Below are 20,874 nucleotides of genomic sequence, written 5' to 3' on the forward strand. Positions count from 1 at the left end.
ATAACAGAGAATATTATTCTTTTCTAAGAATGGCAACTAAATTCTATCAGCACGCCCTGGCCTTGGCTTTTGCTGTCAATGAGATCAACGAGAATCGCCAGATCCTGCCAAATGTCACCCTTGGGTTCTACATCTCTGACAGCTACTATGATGGAAGGATGACTTACTGGACCACCCTGGACCTGCTCTTCAGATCACAGAGATTTGTCCCTAATTACAAGTGTGATTCCCAGAGAAATGTGACAGCCATCATCGGTGGACTTGATGCTACTACCTCATACCATATGGCAGATATCTTAGGGCTTTACAAGATTCCACAGGTAGAAAAAATAGCCTTAGATACCTCCTAAGACATATCAAATTTGATAGCCAGCATGGGGTAGTGGTTAAGAGCAGTGGTTTGGAGCGGTGGACTCTGATCTGGAGAACCAGGTTTGATTCCTTACTCCTCCACATGAGCGGCGGAGGCTAATCTGGTGAACTGGATTGGTTTTCCCACTCTTACACACAAAGCCAGCTGGGTGACCTTGGGCAAGGTACAGCTCTGTTATAGCTCTGTCAGCCCCACCTACCTCACAGGGTGTCTGTTGTGGGGAGGGGAAGGTGATTGTAAGCAGGTTTGAGTCTCCCTTAAGTGGTAGAGAAAGTCGGCATACAAAAACCAACTCTTCTTCTAGTAGTGTGCGTGTTGATAATGAACTGGCTTAACTGAATCAAGAGTAGCTGGGAACCCTCTTAGATAATAAAGATGTAATTCAAGAATGCCTTGCAAAAGACAAAACCTTGTTTATTTGTTTTTTAATAAACATTATTCTGGAGAATGTGATGATTTTCAACTCTGTCCTGTTCTTGAGAAAATCTGCAAACCAGTGCTGTGGCTGAGATCTAAAAAAAATTGCTTTTGGAACTGAAAATACAAAAACAAATTTTCGGGAACATTTCCATGATTAGGTGATTTTTTTTTCTTTACCATTTCCATCATAATAAAATCTATTCCTGTGATACATTTCTAAAATATATGTACATTATCTTTTAGCTCACCTATGGCTCCTTTGCCCCTGAAGAGAGAGATGTGATCGAGTTCCCTTCCATTTACCGCATGGTCCCAAATGAAACCCCTGAATATATGGGATCATTCAACTGCTTCTCCATTTTGCATGGATCTGGGTTGGGCTCTTTGTGATAGATGATGACAGTGGAGAACATTTCTCGAAGGCCTTGGAGACATTGTTTTTCCAGAACAGAATTTGTTTGGACTTCACAGAAAAAATCCCAAACCAGTCCAGATGGGATACTTTGAGTGATGTGAGTGACTTACTCTTAAAAGTATATCGACCTTTGACACAGAGCAAAGCCAATACTTTCATCATCTATGGAAGTTCTGTGACCATCATAATAATGAATAATTGGTTGTTTTTTGGAGACCATGGATATGAAGAAAAACCATTATATAGAAAAGTATGGATTATGACAGCCCAAATTGATTTTGTACAATCCAGCATTCTGAAGGGCTTGAGTTTCTACCTCTTTCAAGGTGCTCTGTCATTCACAGTTTGCACCAACGAGCCTCTCGGGTTCAAGAAATTTCTTCAGAACATCAGCCCTTATTGGACACAAGGCAATGATTTCCTCAAGGTATTCTGGGAGCAAGCATTTGGCTGTGTGTTTCCAAATTCCGACGAGCTGATCAACATCAGTGAAAGATGTACTGGGGAGGAGAGACTTGAGAGTCTCCCTGGGCATATTTTTGAAATGCACATGTTGGGTCACAGTTACAGCATCTACAATGCAGTCTATGCTGTGGCACATGCTTTGCATGTCATGTACTCATCTAGATCTGACCACAGAGCAACAGTAGGTGGCAAGAGAGATGCATATCTATCCAGCCAGCCTTGGGAGGTAAGCCTGCACAATAAAAGATCTATATTGCCTTGAACTTGTTGGGTCATTCCCTACACTATACTGTTGTTCTGCTTCTCTAATTGATCAGAAGGGCCTTTCTATAAAGTTAATAGAGTCATAGCTGACATCTGTGAAGTTTATGGTAGCTTCCATTGCTTTTCATCTTGTGTACACCATATTGTTACATTGATTCCAAATAATATAACCCAGTTTTATTTCATTATTTGTTTTATGCATTTTACTATCACCTATTTTTAGTGCATTACTCCAGTTCTGCAAATCCTCTTTTATGATATTGATGATTTTACATAAAATGCTGTGATTTGATTTTTTTTTAAAAATGTAATCTATCTTGGGTCTCAGCGAAAAAGACGTGCTAGAAATAACACCAATAAATATATCAATGAAAGAACTGATTTAGGTCACATTCAACATTGTTTTGCAGCGATAACTTGGGGAAACAGTTTGTGTACATTTTCAATGACAAAGATTTGTGAGTTCAGATACCATCCTATCATTGGAACTAAAATAATAGGAAGACAGTACATGTTCAGCCATATGTCATAGCAAGACAGCTGCCCTTTAAGGCTAACTCTGGGGTGGGGCAGTGCATCAACTCTATCAATGAAGAAAAGCATTTTACATTCTGGATGTTTAAGGTCTATGGAGTTCTTCCAGATGTGTGATCCTTCAACAATTTAATACGGCCCTCATGTGAAGCAACCTCTGTTCTTTCCCCCTTACAACTAGCTCCACTCACTTCTTCAAGGCATTTCTTTTAATGATTCAGCTGGAGAAACCATTTCTTTTAATAAGAACAAGGAAATGGGCACTGGATTTGACATCATGAACATGGTCATGTTCCCGAACAAGTCCTTCCTCCGAGTGAAAGTCGGAAGGGTGGATGCAGAAGGAAAAGGATTTGTCATTCATGAGGATATGATTGTGTGGCACAGGCATTTTAACCAGGTGTGGATTGAAAGTTATTCTTGGGGACCATAACCTTCTTGAGACAGAATGGAGACAGAACAGTGTTTAGTTTTCCCCAAGATTTCCTGGCGCTTTTCATGAAGGATTGGGTTCTCCAATAAAGTGACAGTGGTAACCAGGGAAAGGGAAGGAGAGAAAGCTGACTATGGGAGGCTGAAAAATGTAAGTTAGGTGGTGGGTGGAAGGAGAGAAGGGGGTAGGAAAAGGGGAGATGCTATGGGGGCATCAAATGAATCAAATGAAAAATGGAAGTCGTAGGAGAGGGGGAAATGAGATGACCCCCACAAGTCATGACGGGTCCCCTGATTTTATATCTCTATTCATCATAGTATTTTGAGTAAAGGAAACATTGTGAAACAATTTCCTTACCTTCGTTAAAATTTGGTAGATTTGTGAGGCAGCCACAGCCAAATTCTTCAAGAGTCACCACTGGCCCCAGAAGTTGGTCATCCCTCTTCCTTTGGAATGAGGAACTGAGTTGAAGAATCAAATGCTATTATCTGGTCTCCTTGTCCAAGCAACAGACAAAAAAAAAAAATTCTTTGCCATGATCAGAAATCATAAGCAGATTGTTGAATGTTCTTCTTCACAATACATTTTATGAACGGTGTGTAACTTCTCCCACCCTCAATGGCTTTCATATGCTGGTATAGGTGGTGCCTATTTCTGTGTGCAATGCTGACTGCCATCCTGGTTATCACAAGAAAAAGAAGGTAGGAGAGAAATTTTGCTGCTATGATTGTTCTTCTTGCCCCAAAGGGAAGTTTTCTAGCCAGAAAGGTAGGTGATGCCCATGATTTTCCAAGTTTTGAGAATAAAGGTAGAAGCCCATTTAATAAAATGTCAATTTACCATCATATCTGTTAAACAACAATAGAACGAGCTCCCAAGATATACTGGAGGATAATTTTCTGTAACTCAGGTGATGGCACATTTCCCGCACAGGCCACACATCACAGTCCTAGTGCTGCACCTGGGGAGTTTCATTTTTTTTAATTTCCTTTAAAAAATGTTTAACAATGTGCCATCTAAGCTGGTGACAGCTACTTCAGCAGAAGGTGATCTAGAGAGCTCGCTGATGGCAATGAATTCCAGCAAGTCTTGAAGTTCCTCCACTGCCACCAATTTTGGACAACAGCTGTGCTGTTGGCAAAGGAATTCATTCAGATTACTGACTTGAAGGATGGACTCCATAGCATAATCCTGTGTTCCCTTCCCAAACCCTGCCCTTCCCAAGCTCCACCACAACATCTCCAGGAAATACCCAACCTGCAGTCAAGAACCCTAGAATGTCAGGCTGCTATCTCGGTTTCGTTATTGCCTCTGTCTCTGTGCTGTATTGTCTGCCCCCCAAGGTCGCATGCCTAAGCCTAAGCCTGGGAACCCAGCTCCTGGGAAACTGTATTCCTGCGTGTAATCTCCCGCCTTTCCTGCCTTATAATATCTCCCAGCTAGTGAGCCTTTCATAGCTGTCATTTTATTCGTTTGCACTGTATGCCTATTTGATCAGTAAAATCCACCTGTTTGGACTCTATACGACTTTGTGGTGATTTCTGGTTCTGTGGGCCAAGGGCTGACAATATGACAGCTATCTCACATCTTCACCGTTCTCCTAGCCAGGCTGGAGCCTGGGGGGGTTCGCCTGCCACTTGGATGGGAGCTGTGCAGCTCTCCAGGTGATCTACTACCCTGGAGCCCTTCTCAGAGGACCCTACTCTGTTACAAGACTTAATTGCTGAACTTTTCCGGACGAACCGAGAGGTTTGCCGCTTGAGGGGACTGGTACACGCGCAGTGGCAATCTCTTACAGGACGTCTCTGGATGTTAACATCGGAGGATACTGATGCTCGTTTAGATCTTCAGGACTTGGATCAATTACTGGACGATGCCCGATTGGCAACTGAGGATTTACAAATATTAACTGGACTTCTGGATAATCTTATTTCTCGACAAACTCTTTCTACCATGGCGGGAGCCCCACCGGAGGGTTTTTCCCTGATCCCGGATGCGGCCAGCTGCCAGGCTGAGGCCAAGCGAGTCGCTATTAGCACCGCTCTTCTCCTTGTGGAATGTACAAAGGACACCCCGGTAGCCAACTTGGCTCAAGTTTTGACCCCGACGTTTGGAGCCGAGGCATCCGCACTGGCGGTTCGAGTACAACCTCTGCTGGGCGGGGAACCTGACCCCATACTCTTGCTCCTCGAGACAGAACTTTTGCCGCGCATTACGGCAGAGGCTGCCCTAAGACTTGAGAACGCCAAAGTTCTTGCGGATCAGCAAGCCGCCGAAGCGGCTAGGGTCGCAAGAGAGAGAGAGGCGGCGGAAGCAGCCAGGGCGGCTGCAGCAAGGAATCAGGCGAACGTGGACACGCGCCCCAAGGACTATGTACTGGGACTATCAGGTCTCACCTTTTCCCCGGCGTTTGTCCCGTCGCGTACGACCCAACGCGCACGCCGTTTGGCTGACCGACGTCGAGACTCAGATGAGTCTGAAGACGAGGATTTATATGGGGATAGCTCTCAATGGGCCACGAGCTTCCGAACCAGTAAGCCTCATCTTACTGGGGGCCCAAGTGAGGAGGTTCATCTTTTACGAGCCCAGAATCGGGAGCTCTCCGACCGTGTGGATCAACTCCAAGAAGTAATGGAACTTATGCTTCACGAGAACAGGCAATTACAACAAACCCTGATAGCTCAGAGACAGCCCGTTCCGATACCGGGTCAGGCGGTACCCGTACAACCACCCGCTAATGTGCCTGCTCCACCCTTACCTCCTGGAGCTCCTGTTGCTCCTCCGCTCCAACCACCCGTGCAACCACCTGCTAATGTGCCTGCTCCACCCTTGCCTCCTGGAGCTCCTGTTGCTCCTCCGCCCGGACCACCCGTGCAACCGGGTCAGCCCGCGCCCGGCCCTTGGAAGCAACTCAAATTGAGAACTACGTATGACGGATCTCTTGAGACTTTGCCTTGTTTCTTGCATCAAGTGGACAGTTATATGCGAGAACAAGGTCAACTTTTCCCCACGGAAGATAGCCGGGTGCGGTACGTAGCTTCCCTCCTGACAGGCAAAGCGGCTGACTGGATGGTCCTCCAGTTTGACACCCGCTCTCGTGCGATTCGTTCCCTCAACAACTTCATGACTGCCCTGAGAAGGAGGTTTGAGGACCCCTTCCTGGGAGAAAGAGCCAAAACGGAACTTTTACAATTAAAACAAGGCTCTGCTACAGTTCGGGAATTTGCCGATGAATTTCAGCGACTGGCAAGTAAAATTGTAGGTTGGCCCGAGACCACCCTAATCCATCATTTCAGGGAAGCCTTGCATCCTGACATTCTGAACTGGTCTTACATGCGGGGCGATCCCGATACCCTCGAAGGCTGGATCCTATTAGCCGAGGAAGTGGAAAGCCGCCGCCGCTTTATTTCTCTCGTCCGTCAAAAGCACAAGGAGAAGGGTACCCAAAAGCCTCAACCCAAGGCACCACTGCTCGTCCCACGAAATCCCCCACGTCCACTCCAGGAACGTGAAGTCCGATTTCAGAGGGGTGCCTGTCTTACATGCGGAGAAATGGGCCACTGTGCAGCCGTTTGCCCACGCCGCCAGGAATTATTTCGTCCCAGCACGACAACCCGCGCCCGAGGTCGTCCACCACGCAGAGGCACCGCGGCCACCCGCAGCGCAGCTCCGGGAAGGCCCACACCCTCTGCACTCCATGCCGGGGACCCAGCCTCCCTGCCTGCTTCCAACGACCCCGCCGGGTCTCGGATTACAAGTGCCCCATTGGGGGACAGCTTTCCCTCTTCGGATGAGGAAAACCCTTGGATTTCTCCAGCCTTAAACCTGGAATCTCCCCTCGACTTGTCAAAAAACGGCTCCGGTCTGTGGTGAATGGAGCATCTCCACAGACCTCTCAGGATCTTCCTATCAAACCGAATGCTCCTACCAAAATCAAAGAAGTGGACTCCACCGTCTACGTAGATGCAGTTTTACAACAACTTAACGGAGGTCCACAAATCCCCGTCAAAGCACTAATTGACTCCGGTTGCTGTCGCACTCTCATAAGCGAAGCCACGTTTGCTGCCCTCAGAGCCGACTCAGAGGCTTTACCCGCCCCCGTCCAATTTGCTCAAATGGACGGGAGCCAATTCCAGGGGGGTCCAGTTGATCATCGCACCATAGGGGTGGCAATGGGAATTGGTTCCCACTGGGAACAAATAGACTTCACTATAGCCCCTATCCGATTTGAAGTGGTCTTGGGAATTAACTGGATTAAAGGACATAGTCCCAGTATTGATTGGGAAACAAACACTATTTCTTTCGCTAGTCCCACCTGCGACCAGCATCGGCAAAACTTTGCTCTGCCATTTCCGCCCGTTCCAGCGTTAACCTCTACTGCCCCAGTACCACCGGCTCTACCCGCTGTATACCGGGACTTTGAAGATGTCTTCGACCTTAAGGAATGTGATGCCTTACCCCCCCACCGGGCCTCAGACTGTGCGATTGAAGTAGTAAAGGACTGCACATTAACCAAAAGTAAGATTTACCCTATGAGCGCTTCCGAGCGCACTGTCCTCCGGGACTTTTTGGACAAAAACCTCGCCAGAGGGTTCATTCGCCCTTCGAATGCCCCAAACTCGGCCCCCGCGTTTTTCGTCCGGAAAAAAGAGGGCGACCTTCGCCTGTGCATTGACTTCAGAAAGCTCAATGCGGTTACCCAGACCAACGCCTATCCTATCCCATTAATATCGGATATTTTGGGACAATTACAGGAAGGCCGTGTGTTCTCTAAATTAGACTTGGTAGAAGCCTACTACCGAGTCCGTATCCGCGAAGGAGATGAACACCTCACTGCCTTCTCTAGCTGTTTCGGAATGTATGAATTCCTTGTAATGCCGTTCGGATTAAAAGGGGCCCCGGGGGTCTTCATGCAACTCATCAATGAAATCCTACATGACCTTCTATATCGTGGGGTGGTGGTCTACTTAGATGACATTCTCATTTATTCGAAAACTATGGACGAGCATGTGACTCTGGTCAGAGAAGTTCTACAACGCCTGCGTAACCATCAACTGTTCGCTAAACTAGCTAAATGTGAATTTCACCAAAGCAAACTCACGTTTTTGGGATACATCATCTCCCACCAAGGTCTTCGCATGGACCCCGCCAAAGTCCAAGCCGTCCTCGATTGGACTCCCCCCACCAACCGTAAGCAAGTACAGCAATTTCTGGGATTTGCAAACTTCTATCGGGGATTCATCCCTAACTTCGCCCAAGTGGCTCTACCCATTACGGACCTGCTGAAAACTAAAGGAAAAGTAAGCTCGGCTGCCTTGCCCTCCGCAAAGATCCTATGGACTGAGCAATGCCAAGCCGCCTTTCTGGCCCTCAAACGCCTCTTCACTTCGGAGCCGGTGCTACGGCACCCAGACCCAAATCAAATGTTCATTGTGCAAGTCGATGCTTCCGATGTAGCCATGGGAGGGGCTCTCCTCCAGCAAGGACCGGACGGTCTTCTTCACCCTTGCGCTTACTTTTCAAAAAAATTTGCGCACGCTCAATTAAACTGGCCCATCTGGGAGAAAGAGGCCTCTGCAGTTCATCATGCACTGACTTTATGGCGGCAATTCTTGGAAGGGTCTAAAATACCCTTTGAAGTTTGGACCGATCACAAAAATCTAGCTGCCCTCACGGGGTCCCATAAGCTATCGGCGAAACAACAACGGTGGGCGGAGTTCTTTGCTCAGTTCCGTTTCACCCTGAAGCACGTCCCTGGGAAGCAGAACGTTCTCGCGGATGCCCTCTCCCGTTTACCACAATATCCGGTAAAACTCGAAAGACCCACCAACTCTCTGTTCACCCCTATGCAACGTGGGGCCCTACCTATGCTGGCTGTGCAAACCCGATCCCAGCATCAACACACCTCGCAAGCTCCGCCAGCCCAACCGGCTGCCCAGCCGCCACCGCAACAGACCGGAGTTCCCGCCCCTCCTACCCCTCCGACCGCTCAGCCGCCTGCAGTCTGCGCGCCGCCACACGTAAGCACTAGCCCTATAACTATTTCTCAGATCTCCAGAACCGACGGGGGGGCTCCCTCCAAACTCCCCATCTCCGAATCCTTTTTAACTGTCCTTCGGGACCAGTGCCTTTTAGAACGTTCCGCTCATACCCTACCTCCTGGTGTTTTGGAACAAGGGGGGTCCTGGTACAAAGACTCAAAATTGTATGTACCCAAAGCTCTCCGGAAGGACGTTTTACATTTAGCTCATGGAGCCAAAACAGCTGGGCACTTTGGGTTTCTGAAGACCCTTCACTTATTGCGCAGACAGTTCTGGTGGGGGGGAATGCGTTCCGACATTGACTCCTTCATCCGCAGCTGTCCCGTTTGTGCCGCTGCGAAACGATCGCAGGGCAAACCCCCGGGACTGCTACAACCTCTTGAAACGCCCAGCAAACCTTGGGAAGTGATCGCTATGGACTTCATGACTGATCTCCCTCTCAGTGGGGGTAAAACTGTGTTGTGGGTTGTTACTGATTTGTTTTCTAAGCAAATACATTTAATTCCATGTGCAGGGATCCCCTCTGCTCAGAAACTGGCCCGCCTCTTCGTGACGCATATATTTCGTTTACATTCGTTTCCGCGTAAAATAATTTGTGACCGCGGAAGTGGTTTCGTTTCTAAGTTTTGGAAAGCTTTCCTCAAGTTGGTGGGGGTGGAACAGGGATTGTCTAGTGCATACCATCCTCAAACCGATGGTCAAACTGAACGTGTCAATGCTGTACTCGAATGTTATTTGCGTTGTTATGTTAACTACCACCAGGATAACTGGTTGGAACTGCTACCTTTAGCAGAATATGCCTACAATAATGCCATGCATCAATCCACAGGTTTTAGCCCGTTTTTTGCTGTGTATGGACAAGATTTCAGTCCCATCGTTCCTACAGATGATGTAGAGGGGGAGGGGAACCCCGACATTGCCTCCTGGGCACACGCCCTCCGTACCACTTGGCCCTGGCTCGTTAGCAACCTCGACCGGGCCAAACATAAATACAAAGCGCAAGCTGACAAACATCGCTCCCTCGGGGGTGATCTGCAAGTGGGTGCTTTGGTTTACCTTTCCACCAAAAACCTCCGTTCCACCCAACCGTGCCATAAGCTCAGCGCCAAATTCATTGGCCCTTTCCCCATTACTCGGGTCATAAACCCTGTCACAGTGGAACTGGCTCTCCCCAAATCTTTGAGGCGTGTGCATCCTGTTTTCCACATAAGCCTCCTCAAACCCCATGTTGCTTCTCCACGGTGGCATCCGGACCCACCGCCTGCGCAACCCATCATGGTGGGGGGGGAAGAACACTTCGAAGTCTCCAAGATCCTTGACTCCCGTATTCACCATGGTACTCTCCAGTATCTAGTTCGTTGGAAACATTTCCCCCCTGCCTATGACGAATGGGTGCGCGCACGGGATGTCTCCGCCCCCGATCTCATTGACGCCTTTCACATTGCTTACCCAAACAGGCCAGCCCCCTTGCGAACTGGGAGGGGGCCTTAAGGGGAGCAGAATGTCAGGCTGCTATCTCGGTTTCGTTATTGCCTCTGTCTCTGTGCTGTATTGTCTGCCCCCCAAGGTCGCATGCCTAAGCCTAAGCCTGGGAACCCAGCTCCTGGGAAACTGTATTCCTGCGTGTAATCTCCCGCCTTTCCTGCCTTATAATATCTCCCAGCTAGTGAGCCTTTCATAGCTGTCATTTTATTCGTTTGCACTGTATGCCTATTTGATCAGTAAAATCCACCTGTTTGGACTCTATACGACTTTGTGGTGATTTCTGGTTCTGTGGGCCAAGGGCTGACATAGTATCACTCAGTGTATCTGCCACTACTTATTTGAATGCCCTCTATATGTGGAACCCAGGGCTAAATTTCTTGCCGGGTTGGTTTCTGGCCTAGTACTGAGAAATTAGTATTTTTGTTAAAAGACACCAATGGGTTTGTTTCTTATAGGACTTCCCTGTATGCTCTGGCGGCAAAGAAAATAAGGTCCAATATGGTTGCTAAGAGAGCTGAACATCCGAGTCGATTTTAGTGGTGGCTAGCTCCCATTGGACAATTGGGACACCACCACAATTTTTAGTTGTTATTTCTTTGTATGCTTCATTTTTAGCACAGTTTTATTATGTATATTTATTATCAATCCAGAATTTTATTAATCTAATCTTTCCTTTTATTATGTATCTGTGGTATCCTTGACATGTTTGTAATGGCTTATGGCTAAATGCAAATAAAACTATTCATTCACTCAGTGTATCTAGAGGGGAGTGGGAGTTTATTTTTTTCCCATTAGGCTGGTTGTGTTGGGGGAGGGGGGAACAGACACACACACACGGTAAGATGTCAGTCTCTGTATATTTTAGGATATGAATAAATGGTGGCAGCGTGTGAATGGAACAGTGTTTGAGTCCCCGACCCCAATAACTCTGTGCAGTATCTGAGTGAGGAGTAATTTTAACAGGGGCTGAGTAGATGTGTGAAGGCCTGACCTACCTGTAACTCAGAGCCTGCAGGAGGAAGGTGGTGGAGGGTGTTGGGAGCTCTGTGTGTGAGAGGAAAGGGCACCACAGAAGCCTATATTACATTTCCAAGAGCACTGAGCTGGCTTCTCTCCTCTTTCTTTTCAGGCATGGATGACTGTTTGACATGTCCAGAAGATCAATATCCAAGCATGGAGCAGGATGGATGCATCCATAAAATTATAAGCTTCCTGTCTTTTGAATAACTTCTAGGAATCGGTCTGGTTTCACTTGCTCTTTCTTTGGCCCTGACAACAGCCTTAGTCTTAGGAACGTTCATTAAACATAGAGGTACCCCCATTGTCAAGGCCAACAACAAGGATATCACCTATATTCTCCTCATATCCCTTCTCTTCTGCTTCCTCTGCTCTTTGCTGTTCCTTGGAGAACCAAGCAGGGTGACCTGCTTTCTCCGACAATCGGTTTTTGGCATTGTCTTCTCCGTGGCTGTGTCTTGTGTGTTGGCCAAAACCATCACTGTGGTTGTAGCTTTCATGGCCACCAAACCAGGGTCCAGCATGAGGAAGTGGGTGGGGAAAAGGCTGGCCAACTTCATAGTCCTTTCCTGCTCCTTTCTTCAAGGAGGCATTTGTATAGTATGGCTAGGAACCTCTCCCCCTTTCCCAGATTTCGACATGCAGTCTCTGACTACAGAGATTGTGGCTCAATGTAATGAAGGGTCTGTCACCATGTTTTACCTTGTCCTGGGCTACATGGGACTTCTGTCCTTCATTAGCCTGGTTGTGGCTTTCTTTGCCCGTAAATTGCCAGACAGTTTCAATGAAGCCAAATTCATTACCTTCAGCATGCTGATCTTTTGCAGTGTGTGGCTGTGCTTTGTTCCAACATACCTGAGCACCAAAGGAAAATACATGGTAGCTGTGGAGATCTTCTCTATCTTGGCCTCCAGTGCTGGATTACTGGGCTGTATCTTTTCTCCAAAGGTTTACATTATTTTCCTGAGAACTGAGCTGAACACAAAAGAGGAGATAATCAGGAGAAAGAATTAGAGGATTGAAGGTCCTTTTGACATGTGTTTCTAGAGGAAGTCAGCTGCCTAAGGGAGAAATACAAAGTCAGTATGAAAGTACAGCTGCAATCATCAATGTTTACCTCTGAAAAGTCCATTCATGGACTTAGGGCCATTGGCGCTGGTAGAATAGAATCTGTCCTTCTGTCAGTCTATCTGTCCTTCTCTCTGTGCCATGTGTAAGTCCTCAGAAATTGAAGCTAGGAATCTAAAAATTGACCACAGGCTTTAGGACAATTATGGGAGTTGTAGTGTCAAGCATGAAGGGAGTCAGAACATGCTGGCCCACATAATTTCCAAACACCCCCACCCCCACCCCACACACATTTTGCATTGGAAGTCCTTGTTGCCTCTGGAAGGAACAACCCATCAGAAAATAATGTTAAGCATACAAAATTTAGACATCCAGTTGCAACTCAGTGTGGTGTAGTGGTTAAGAGTGGTGGTTTGGAGCAGTGAAATCTGATCTGGAGAACTGGGTTTGATTCCCCACTCCTCCACATGAGCGGCGGAGGCTAATCTGGTGAACTGGATTTGTTTCCCCACTCCTACACACGAAGCCAGCTCAGTGGCCTTGGGCTAGTCACAGCTCTCTCAGCCTCACCTACATCATAAGGTGTCTGTTGTGGGGAGGGGAAGGGAAGGTGATTGTAAGCCAGTTTGAGTCTCCCTTAAGTGGTAGAGAAAGTTGGCATATGAAACCAACTCTTCTTCTTCTCATGTTGCAAATTTCCAGCATTATAATAATATTTTATTGCAGCTGCAGCTGCCACTTTTTGTACAATGTGGAATATCAGCTATGTGCTTCTTTCAAACTTTCTAGAACCATAGGAGTTGTGAATGTCGACTGAGAGATGACCAGGCAAGTCCATAGGAGTTGTGAATGTAGACTGAAAGATGTCCAGGCAAGTCATGGGGTAAACTCGATGCGATCCTGTCACACTGAGACCCATGGAGCAAAGATGCTGAAGCTGTTGATCCGGTTCGAAGGCAGCTGTGGCACTGCTGGATCCTCAAAACATGACCAAAAACTGAAACGCTTAGGGCTGTTAGCTTGGAAAGAAGGTGGATAAGGGGAGACATGATAGAGGTCTATAAAATAATACCTGGTATGGAGAGAGAGAGAGAGCTTTTCTCCCTCTCTCATAATATTAGAATGCGGGCTCATCTGCTGAAGCTGGAGGGTGAGAGATTCAATACAGACAAAAGGAAGTATTTCTTCACTCAATGCAAAAATTGTGGAACTCCCTGCCCCAGGATGTGGGGATGGCTGCCAACTTGGAAGGTTTGAAGAGGGGAGTGGACATGTTCATGGAGAGGGCTATTCATGGCTATTAGTCAAATTGGATGCTAGTCATGATGCATACCTATTCTCTCCAGGATCAGAGGAGCACACCTGTTATATCAGATGCTGTGGAACCCAGGCAGGATAATGCTGCTGCAGTCATCTTGTTTGAGGGCTTCCTAGAGGCCCCTGGTTGACCATTATGTGAACAGACTGCTGGACTTGATGGACCTTGGTCTGATCCAGCATGGCCTTTCTTATGTTCTTATGACCTCCGAGCAGACTCATATGGAAAATCTCAAACATTTTAACAATGTTTTATTGTTTACTGCAGTTTTCCATGCCAAAATAACATTGCAAAGGGAACAATGTATGACATTGTGCACTGGAGGAAACAGAGGCAGAAATAGGGGCCTGTTTAGCACGGCTGCACACTGGCACATGCTTAGTGATGTCTGGTTTTCTGGGCGGGTAGTTTTTGCACTGCCAAGGAGAGGTTTTCCCTCACTGTGTCTCTTGTGCAGTAATAGATGCAAGAGTCTTCAGGCTTCAGACCATCCACCTGCAGAAACACCTGGCTCTTTGCGTTGTCCTTTCTGATGCTGATCCGATTTTGAAGAGCACTGTTATAGTTCGTGCCTCCTCCATATGTGATCCATCCCACCCACTCCAGCACTTTTCCTGGAGGCTGACGAACCCAGTTCATATGATAGCTTGATAGAGAAAACCCAGACACTGCACAGGTGAGCTGCAGAGTCTCTCCTGGTCTCTTGATGCCACCACCGGACTCAACAAGCGTCTGTGAAGAAACACCTACATAGATGAGAAAAAAATATATAAATTCATAAGCAACTACAAATCTTGGGGGGAAGACACAACAGAATTCTGGTGCCATCTCTGTCAGGGGAAATGGAGGCCTTTCTCACCTGCAGGGAATGTGATCAGAAAACTGATCCAGAATCTCAGTCCCATGATGCTGGGTTGTGACATCAGAACCTGGAGGGGGGATGAAGTCTCTCCAGGACTCTGATTTCAGTTTCTGCCGCTTCCCTTTAAAGAAGACCACACCAGAAGGTCATTTGCATGATACCAGAAGGGACTGCTAATATAAGAGACCATCAGAGCCTCAAAATAATCAGTTTGAAGATTGCTTAGCCTCCTCTCATGAAGCTGCCTTATAGTGAATCAGCCCCTTGGTCCATCAAAGTCACTATTGTCTACTCAGACCGTCAGCGGCTCTCTAGTGTGATGGCCAGCGTGGTGTTGAATCGGGTTTGATTCTCCACTACTCCACATGACTGGCGGACGCTAATCTGGTGAACTGGATTTGTCGTCCCCCTTCGTGCTCCTACACGTGAAGCCAACTGGGTGACCTTGGGCTAGTCACACTCTCTGCCTCATCTACCTCACAGGGTGTCTGTTGTGGGAAGGGGAAGGAAAGGTGATTGTAAGCAAGTTTGAGTCTCCCTTAAGTGGTAGAGAAAGTTGGCATATAAAAACCAACTCTTTTTCTTCTTCCAGGGTCTCAGGCAGGGGTCTTTCACATCACGTATTTGCCTAGCCCCTTTAACTGGAGATGCTGGGGATTGAACCTGGGGCCATCTGCATGCCAAGCAGATGCTCTACCGCTGAGCTACAGGCCCTCCCAAGAATGTTTAGCCTCCTCTGACAGCATTGACCCCATCCCACAATCCACATCATCACTGCTGTAACACATTGCCACAATCTTGTGCAGGGAGGTCATCTCTTCTCTTCTCTACAGCGTTTACCCTGTATGGCAGAAATAGGAATGCACTTGGAGGAAGGAAATAGCTCTGGAGTGGGACAAACCAAGTCCTATGGGCAGTTTAACAGTTAAGTTGTCCTCCCTTTAAATGTAGCCTCTCTACTGAGAAAGGAGTTCTTTCTCGTCATCTGTTTCCTGATATAAAATTAGATTTTCCTCTCCACTTTCTTTTCTGGCTGTGGTTTCTACTGGTTGGTATTTTTGCCTAATACCCAAGATGGTGGATCATGAGCGCCCCCCACCAGGAAATTCTTTACTGAGATTACAATGCAGAAGGGTTTTTTTAAAATTAGTATGTTTCTCCTCTCAACAGATGATTGAATACATGCATATAATAGAACTCCCATTAAAAGTGGCCAAGAGAGGCTTACTGAAACATCACAAGAACCTGCGGCTGACACCAGGGGTGAAATCTCACCTCTCTTCTTTGCTGTATCTGCCCAGTAACATAGCAGAAGCAGACGATGTTTCCCTAGGTGTTTAATTGTCTGACCACCACCCACAATGAGCTATATCAATGTAAAGTGTGGCTATTTTTTCACTACTTTGGTTCTTTCCTTTTAAAAGGTTGCAGTGTCTTGTTTTGTGATCTCATAAGAACATGACAAGACCTTGCCAGATCAGTCTAGCGGTCCATCTAGTCCAGCATCCTGTCTCACATGGTGGCCAACCAGTTCCTCTAGAGGGCTATATGAATGAAATTGGTGCCCAGTGCCAAGATAAATGTGGGCATCGATGTAACTTTTGAATACTGCTACTGTCAGCCTAGAGGCTGAGGCTTCTCCTGATGTTAAGAACATATGAACATAAGAAGAGCCTTGCCAGACAAGGCCAGTGATCCATCTAGTCCAGCATCCTGTCTCACATGGTGGCCAACCAGTTCCTCTGAAGGGCCAACCACAGGTTATAGAGGACGAGGCCTTCACATTGAGACAGCAAGGTAGACTTCCTGACTATGGAAGATCCACTGATTTAGCAATTTGTAATAATCTCTTTTCCTTTCTGTAAATGTATTGAAATGTATTAGGACAGCAAGGGAATAGCTTGTTGCTGGGCAGGATATCTCTGTGTGTCTGTGTGCTAGTAACTGGGGCAAGAGTCACAGAGGGTTACAGTAAACCATAACAAGAACTGGGTGAAACTGTTATTCTACTGCCGCCTCGATGTCTGGAGTGCTATCAGCCTACCCTGAATGTTGATGGGTTGTCATATGTTGAATTTGGATAAATATCTCCCTCAGTACAATCGGGGCTCAGAGATTTCTGCCCATTAGGGCCTCTGAGTCAGCAGCTGCAAATAAACTGTTTTCTTGAAATAACGATCTCAGGTCTCTCTCTCCCCCCACGAACCCCTGTTTACCACATCATTATGAACATAAGAAGAGCCCTGCTGGACCAGACCAGAGGTCCATCTAGTCCAGCATCCTGTCTCACATGGTGGCCAACCAGGTCCTCTGAAGGTCCAACCACAGGACATAGAGGATGAGGCCTTCATATGAACCTAAGAAATGCCCTGGTGGACCAGACCAGAGGTCCATCTAGTTCAGCATCCTGTCTCAAACAGTGGCCAACCAGTTCCTCTGGAAAGCCAATGGGGGCACAGAGGCTGATGTCTTTGTCTGATGTTGCCTCCTGGCACTCGTATCCCAAAGCGTCTGCTACAGAAGTGCCCAAAGCCTTTATTCTATTGGCAGTTCTGTTCCACCTGTTGCTGCTTCTTGAGGTGCTCTGGTGGCCCCAGGAGAGGTGTTTGCTGCTAAGGAAGGCCAATGGCTAAGAAGCTTTGTCCAGCTTAACTTAATAAAGTCGATTAAAACATACATGAGATGAAGTTAAACAATAGTGGGGGAGGAGGCTCGGAACCACAGAAAGAGTCCACTTCAATATCCCACTTACCAACACTGTTCTTTCGTTCTTAAGATAGGTTGAAATTTGGAAACAAATCAATGAGACCCTGCCCACACAGTTCATAGAATCATAGAGGTGGAAGGGGCAACCAGGGTCATCTAGTCCAACCCCCTGAACAATGCAGGACATTCACAGCTAGCTCCCCCATACACACACACACACAGTGACCCCTACTCCATGCCCAGAAGATGGCCAAGATGCCCTCCCTCTCATGATCTGCCTAAGGTCATAGAATCAGCATTGCTGACAGATGGCCATCTAATCCCTTCTTAAAAACCTCCAGGGAAGGAGAGCTCACCACCTCATCTCAATGCTTTTTTTTTAAAAAAAAAAGATGCCCCAAGAGAGTTGTGTATGACTTCATGCACTAGTGGCTGAGGAAATGTTACAGGATGCAAGCTGGCTTTCTTTCCAGCTTCGGCACAAACAAATGCCTGAGTGAGGCCTGCTTTTCTGGGAAACCAGTTTTTGTGCGGCCTCCAAAAGGGTTTGTCTCAGTGGGTTTGTCTCTTTCTCTTGTACAATAATACACACCAGTGTCTTCAGGCTTCAAGCCACTCATTTGCAAGTAGGACTGGCTTTTGGAAATTTCTCTGGTGATCCATAGTCGACTTCGCAGGGTGGGGTTATAGATGTTGTCTCCAACCCACCCGATCACTCCAATCCACTCCAGTCCCTTTCCCGGTGGTTGACGAACCCAGTGCACTAGATTGTATGTTAGAGAGAATCCAGACACAGTACAGGTCAGCTGTAAAGTCTCTCCTGGTCTTTTGGTGCCACCACTGGTCTCCTCAAGGGTCTGAGAAAAAACACCTACATGAGAGGAAAGAAGAGAAAACCGTAAAGAGAATGCAAGTGAAGGAATCCTAACCCCGTAATGCTGTAATTAGAAAGGGGAAACAGGATCCTTTCTTACAGTAAGGAAAGATCAAGAGGAAACTCGTCCAGAGCCTCATTTCCATGACTTGGATGTTAGGCAACACTTCCCTGGACTTGAAGGTAAACTGGATTCGTTCCAAGACCTTCAATTGTTTTATGCCTGGGATTTCCTTTTAAAGGAGGCTGAGACAGAAAGTCATTTGCATGACATCAAAAGAGTTGTCGTTCAAAGAGACCAAGATAGGCATAAAACCAGCATGTTAAGAGGAACATGTGTCTGCCCCGGGGGGGGGGGCAATCTTATCTCTGTTCTCAACTATACTAACATTTAATAGAAGCTGACCTGCTAAGACAACACTTTAAGCCACTTTGAAGGTTGCAAGTCGATAAACTGAAGCTATGTAAATACTAAGTGCTCTGACTATTTTTTATTTCATATTTCATATTTGCTCTCCTGTAAAAGGACCACTGAGGGTTTCATACTTTGGTCACCTTATGAGAAGACAAGAATCGCTGGAAAAGACAATCATGCTAGGAAAAGTTGAAGGCAGCAGGAAAAGGGGAAGACATAACAGGAAATGGATTGACTCAATCAAGGAAGCCGCGGACCTCAGTTTGCAAGACCTGAGCAAGGCTGTCAAAGAGATTATATTTTGGAGGACATTGATTCATAGGGTCACCGTGAGTAGGAAGCTGTGCATCTGTGCCTTGAATTGCTCTGGTGACACCAAGAGATGTGATTGTAGCCTTTATGCAGGGGGTTCCTGCATTCCATGCATGGGGGAAAATGGTTTGCAATCATGTACTGCTTATCAGAGATCCAGTTTGGACTGCAGTCCCCTGTCAAGTGTGTCCTTGGTTGCAAAAGATGTCCTGCTATTTAATGTGACAAAAGCCATACCTCAGAGAGGGAACATGTTTTGCCTGGATCAAGAACCAGGTTTCGTTGAGTTTCATTGAACCTAGTAACAGCACTTGGCCCAAGATTAAAACAAACTTAAATAATCAAGTTATTTTATTTTCATCTCATATTCAGGTTGAGCTCCAAACTTCCTGTCTTCTTCTTTGCCCTTGAAAAATTAGCATGTGGTGACTTCATTCACTCATTATGACTTAGCAAACCAGGATGGAAATTTTGTGCTAATTGGGGGAACTAAAGGCTTTTTTTTTTTTACATTGAGATTGATACGAAATCTGTAAACATATTTCAGATGCCTTTATGCCACTCCATACCACTGCTCCTCTAGCTTCATGTTTTGGCAGCAGGTCCTTGGAAGCACAGGCCCTCAAGAGGTCTTTCCAGTACCTCCTACCTGAGATCTCTTCTTACATGGAAATGATAGAACTGAAAGTGTGTTTTTTAAGAGGCAAAACATTTGCTCCAGCACCTCAGATATATATTTGGATTATTTGGATGACATGTATTGATTCTTTCCCCACTGCTGTTCACCATTAAAAATTCAGGATCATAAAAATATGGTTATTCTCTGAACAGTATAAGTTAAATTTTCTAACATAGAAGACTTGGCTATATTGTAGACTGGAGACCCCTGAGTATACGGCTGTGCCCTGATACTATGGAATGGCCATCCGTTTCTGGTTTTTGCCAATACAGAAGGAAAGAATGAGAAGGATCTCTGCATTCTGTCTTGCACATAAGCAGAGAAGTTTTCCTCTTGGGCTGTGACATTGGTGTGGTGCTTGGCTCCACCATGAGGAAATGCCTTCTGGACCTTCTGCATGCTAAGCAGATGCTCTACCTCTGAGCCATGGCCCCTCCCCAGGTTCTTGCTATATATGCAGTTCTTTACAGTGTGGTGCTCACTGTCTGATCACATGCAATGGTGCTCCTTCATTGCTATTTCAAGCCCTGCATAGTAATAAAAACCACTCACCCCAAGGAGGATGTGGTAACGTGACATTGTTGCTGAGTGAACCTCAGTGTCTGTAATAAATATATATTTTAAACTCTCAGTTCTGGCCCCCAAAATAACTGGAGCTGGTTATTAATCTTTATTTCATGGTAGATGGTGTGAGCTGTGCTAAGCAGCTGATGAAAACAGGGGAAAATATATTTTTAAAACATACTATTTCGTGTTCCCAGTGCAGGTGATACCTTCATTACATAACTCAACAAAGATATTGTCGAAGGCTTTCACGGTCAGAGTTCATCGGTTCTTGTAGGTTATCCGGGTTGTGTGACCGTGGTCTTGGTATTTTCTTTACTGATGTTTCGCCCATAGCTGTGGCAGGCATCTTCAGAGGAGTAACGCTGAAGGACAGTGTCTCTCAGTGTCAAGGGTGTAGGAAGAGTAATATATAGTCAGAAGGGGGTTGGGTTTGAGCTCTTCCTACTCTTCCTACACCCTTGACACTGAGAGACACTGTCCTTGTTACTCCTCTGAAGATGCCTGCCACAGCTGTGGGTGAAACGTCAGGAAAAAAAATACCAAGACCACGGTCACACAACCCGGATAACCTACAAGAACCGATCAACAAAGATAGTTTGACAAGGGCTTAGGGTTGCCACTCTGGC

General features: G+C 46.5%; 1 pseudogene; it reads left to right on the forward strand.

Moving 5' to 3' along the window:
- The first annotated feature begins 29 nt into the window (after positions 1–29).
- Positions 30–12,461, forward strand: LOC130489948 (vomeronasal type-2 receptor 26-like; annotated as a pseudogene).
- Positions 12,462–20,874: the final 8,413 nt, after the last annotated feature.

The sequence above is a fragment of the Euleptes europaea genome, chromosome 18 (genome assembly GCF_029931775.1).
Source record: "Euleptes europaea isolate rEulEur1 chromosome 18, rEulEur1.hap1, whole genome shotgun sequence".
NCBI classification, from domain to species: domain Eukaryota; kingdom Metazoa; phylum Chordata; class Lepidosauria; order Squamata; family Sphaerodactylidae; genus Euleptes; species Euleptes europaea.